Source organism: Carassius auratus, chromosome 37 (assembly GCF_003368295.1).
Source record: "Carassius auratus strain Wakin chromosome 37, ASM336829v1, whole genome shotgun sequence".
Classification (NCBI taxonomy): domain Eukaryota; kingdom Metazoa; phylum Chordata; class Actinopteri; order Cypriniformes; family Cyprinidae; genus Carassius; species Carassius auratus.
In genome coordinates this window covers 227,929-232,928 of record NC_039279.1, presented here as the reverse complement: position 1 = coordinate 232,928, position 5,000 = coordinate 227,929, and the positions used below count along the sequence as shown (strand labels likewise).

General features: G+C 38.7%; 1 protein-coding gene across 1 annotated transcript in view; it reads left to right on the top strand.

The window, feature by feature from the left end:
* LOC113056464 (calcium-activated potassium channel subunit alpha-1-like) overlaps positions 1 to 5,000 on the top strand; it is a 41,924-nt gene that overhangs the window by 1,355 nt on the left and 35,569 nt on the right. The gene's annotated exons all lie outside the window — the stretch shown is intronic.

The following is a 5,000-nucleotide window of genomic DNA, read 5'->3' as shown; positions in this document are numbered from 1 at the left end:
TTGAGTTTTCACTGCCATTGTGTAGTCTGCCCACACACACACACACACACACACACACACACACACACACACACACACACACACACACACACACACACACACACACACACACACACACACACACACACACACCACAGCTGTTGCTTTCATTACAGGCCTGTCTAACATAGTTGTGTTCATTCTGCCAGACATTTCAGGAAGCCTTTTTCTCCCGTTCAGACCTGTTTCACTCAAACACACGGCTCTGATTGAACCTGCTGATTAAAAATCAATGTCAAATCAATATAGACTTATCAAATCTATATAGGCTTATTTTCTTTAGACGTGTCCCTGCTCTGATTGAGAGTGAATCATCTGTGACCGTCCTGAACTGTGACGTCAAATACGATATATGAGATTATGAATATGAGTGTATTTCATGCTGAGCCAGACATCTTAACATCTACTGCTTTATTGCACTGTACATGATTGACATATATATGTGTTCATATTTGAAATATTGATAAAAATGTTCTTTTCCCCAAAAAATCCCCAATACATTTTGTAATATATTTGTATTTAGAGATTAATTTTATTTATGTAAAATTAGCTACTATTTTAAATATTTCTATTAATTTCGAGGTTACATATTTTACCCACACTTACGTAATAGTTCACCCAAAAATAATCATGTTGAAATTGTAACTTGCGTTCATGTTGTTTAAACTCTAAACCTCTGTTTCTCATTATAAATAATTAGCAAGCTTTGATGGCAATTAAAATAGTAGATAGCTACCCACACAAACATGTGCATGTATTATCAGTGTATTTCTGTAAACAGTATTTGCCTGTAAACAGTACACATCATTTTTTCTGTATAGCATAAAATATCAGTATTTCAAATGAAAATGCAGTAAATGCACAATCCCTATTTGCTAAAAATAGTGAAAAAGTGAAAGTAAAAAAAAGTGAAGTGGTTTCAAACAGAATTACATGCTTTTATTAGGTTTTGTATTTGGATGTATATTTAGACATTATAAAAAAAAAGAAAAATCAAAGTTTTAGATTTTATGTTTAAAAGTTGAGTCATTTTTGGCTCAACTAACCAAACCATAATCTCAAACACAGCAATTGATCGGAAACATGTATTTTCACAGATATGTAATCAAAGCCCTTCAAATCATAATAGATATGGAGATTAATAATGTTGAGATATGATAGCTTGTGTTGATATTTTGTTGTTTTTGAGCAAACTTGCCAGAAAGCACGAAAAAGAAATTAAATAGCCACTCCTGTATAAATGACATGCAGCTAGTGGTGTGCAATATCATATTTCTGTATTTTGTTGATAATGATTTTTAAACAATATTTTTGTGAGCTAAATTTAGTCAAGTCGTGAAAAATTAAATATGATATAAAATCCCCAGTATGTGGCAGCAGGTCCCTGTCTTAATAAGTAATTTATTCAAATGATTCATTTATTCAAACGATTCATTCAAAAAGGCTGATTCATTTTGAAATGAGTCTTTAGAACTAGATTATTGAATTGTTTAAAAACAAATGTGACTCTGTACTCTCTGTAATAATGTGGTTTGAGCTACTTTATTTTTTCTACTGAACCATGGACAATAGATTCCTTTTGCAGTGATTTACAGCTGGCCGATCCGGTAACTAAAGCTCTCGATCTGTCCATGTCCTCTCACTTTCTCTGTTTTCATACATGCATCTTCCTCATTCAAACTGCCATGTCACTCTCCTATAGTGTGCGTGGATCAGATGCTTGTTGCTAAGCAACAGGCGGCATATTCATAATCGAGCTGGGAAATATCCCCTTATGTAATTGTGCTTTTCTAGAGACCACACACACACACACACACACACTCACCTGTCAGAGTGTGTGATCAGAGTGCTTTCTTCACCACAAATGCATTTACATGCAGAATCTACAGGCGTCTCACACACAATCTGAGCCAGAAATAGAAATCCAGTCTGATCTCCTTCAGATGGGTTCATACTCGGATGTTGTTTCACAGGATTCTGCTGATTGTTAATTAGTTTTGCTCACACATAATTAAAACGTAGATATACATAAATGCAAACACAGAATTCTGTTTTAAATCCTAGCGAGTTCCCTACATACAGTCAGCTAACGTCTTCTGCTTACCAAGGCTGCATTTATTTGATTAGAAACACAGTAAAAACTGTAAAAAATACAAATGAAAAGTTGAATATTATTGCAATTTAAAACAGCTGTTCTCTATGTGAATATATATTAAAGTGTAATGTATTTCTGTGATGCTCCGCTGTATTTCCAGCATCATTCCTCCAGTCTTCAGTGTCACATGATCTTCAGAAATCAGAACAATATGATGATTTACTGCTCAAGAAACATTTCTGATTATTATCAGTGTTGAAAACAGTTGAACTTAAGTTTTCTATCTCAAATGAATGCAGTTTTGAACTTTCTATTCATCTATGTTCCAAAAGCAGTGCATTCTGGGATTGTGTTTTCCATCAAGTAGACCTTGCTAGGCTATAGAGCTACGTGTTTGAAACACAGCAGGTTCTCAGTGTCTGTGTAATGGTGAGGTTTATGGTGCGTGTGTGTGTAAACAGGCAGATAAGATCAGTGTGTGTGTGTGTGTGTGTGTGTGTGTGTGTGTGTGTGTGTCACCAGCCGCTGAGCAGCAAGTCGTCTCAGACACTCACATGGACAAACAAAGGCTGTCTGTCCACACACACATTAACCATGACGCCAGAGTTCAGTGTTTGAGTTACAGATGTCAGCCATCGTTTCATCGCTTGTTTTGATTTAGTGCTTCAGTGTGCTGTAGAAATCACTCCAAACAGAGCATTTACTGAACCTCACAAGTCATCTGAAACTGAACGTTCATAAACTCACATCTGATTCATGAACCTATAGTTATTCTGAATAAATCACTTATATTTTTCACAAAACGACTGGTCTGGTGGATCATTCAAAGTGGCAAAACTTTAGTTTGGCATTCTTTAATGTGAACTATTTTTAGGTTTTGAGTGACCATGGTTTAACTTTAAACCATAATAACCTGGGTTCATCAGAAGTGGTTGACACATGAACGTGGTGTTTTATGTGTCACAGTGGAGAATGCTGAATCTTGAGATGCTGTTATTCCTGAAGAGAGTGAATAATGAGAGAGAGAGTGTGCTGACGATATATCTATCTTGATGTCTATCTCTTTGTGAGTGAGTGTGTATGTTTTTAGCGTGTGTGTTTGTTAGTGAGTGTCGAACCCGGGTCTCCAGCATGGGAGGCAAACACACTAACCAGGAGGCTGAATGACTGCATGTCTCTCGAGATGAGGGGAGTGAGGTTTACCTGCACAGCACCTACTCGCTGGCCTCCGTTACACGTGTGTGATTGAGTGAGTGTTTAGCATGTGTGTGAGTGAGTTTGTAAAGTGAAGTGAAGTGACATTCAGCCAAGTATGGTGACCCATACTCAGAATTTGTGCTCTGTATTTAACCCATCCGAAATGCACACACACAGAGCAGTGAACACACACACTGTGAGCACACACCTGGAGCAGTGGGCAGCCATTTATGCTGTGGCGCCCGGGGAGCAGTTGGGGTTCGATGCCTTGCTCAAGGGCACCTAAGTCATGGTATTGAAGGTGGAGAGAGAGCTGTACATGCACTCCCCCCACCCACAATTCCGTCCGGCCCGAGACTAGAACCCACAACCCTTCGATTGGGAGTCCAACCCTCTAACCATTAGGCCACGACTTCCCTAGCAAGTCGTGTTTAGCATGTGTGTGAGTGAGTAAAGTTGTGTTTAGCATGTGTGTGAGTGAGTGTGTGTTTTTAGCGTTTGTGTGTGTTTTTAGTGTGTGTGTGAGTGAGTGTGTTTTTGGCGTGTGTGTGAGTGAGTGTGCATGTTTTTAGCATGAGTGAGTTTGTATTTAGCGTCTGAGTGAGTTTGTTTTTTAGCGTGTGTGTGAGTGTGCATGTTTTTAGCGTGTCAGTGAGTTTGTATTTAGCGTGTGTGTGAGTGAGTTTGTATTTAGCGTGTGTGTGAGTGTGCATGTTTGTAGCGTGTGAGTGAGTTTGTATTTAGTGTGAGTGTGAGTGAGTGTGCATGTTTTTAGCGTGTGAGTGAGTTTGTATTTAGCATGTGAGTGAGTTTGTTTTTAGCGTGTGTGAGAGTGAGTGCATGTTTTTAGAGTGTGAGTGAGTTTGTTTGTAGCATGTGTGTGAGTGAGTGTGCATGTTTTTAGCGTGTGAGTGAGTTTGTTTTTAGCATGTGTGTGAGTGAGTGTGCATGTTTCTAGCGTGTGAGTGAGTTTGTATTTAGAGTGTGAGTGAGTTTGTTTTAAGCGTGTGTGTGAGTGAGTGTGCATGTATTTAGCGTGTGAGTGAGTTTGTTTTTAGCGTGTGTGTGAGTGAGTCCATGTTTTAGTGTGTGAGTGAGTTTGTTTTTAGCGTGTGTGAGTGAGTGTGCATGTTTTTAGTGTGTGAGTGAGTTTGTTTTTAGCGTGTGTGTGAGTGTGCATGTTTTTAGCGTGTGAGTAAGTTTGTATTTAGCGTGTGAGTGAGTTTGTTTTTAGCGTGTGTGTGAGTGTGCATGTTTTTAGCGTGTGAGTGAGTTTGTATTTAGCGTGTGAGTGAGTTTGTTTTTAGCGTGTGAGTGAGTTTGTATTTAGCGTGTGTGTGAGTGTGCATGTTTGTAGCGTGTGAGTGAGTTTGTATTTAGTGTGAGTGTGAGTGAGTGTGCATGTTTTTAGCGTGTGAGTGAGTTTGTATTTAGCATGTGAGTGAGTTTGTTTTTAGCGTGTGTGAGAGTGAGTGCATGTTTTTAGAGTGTGAGTGAGTTTGTTTGTAGCATGTGTGTGAGTGAGTGTGCATGTTTTTAGCGTGTGAGTGAGTTTGTTTTTAGCATGTGTGTGAGTGAGTGTGCATGTTTCTAGCGTGTGAGTGAGTTTGTATTTAGAGTGTGAGTGAGTTTGTTTTAAGCGTGTGTGTGAGTGAGTGTGCATGTATTT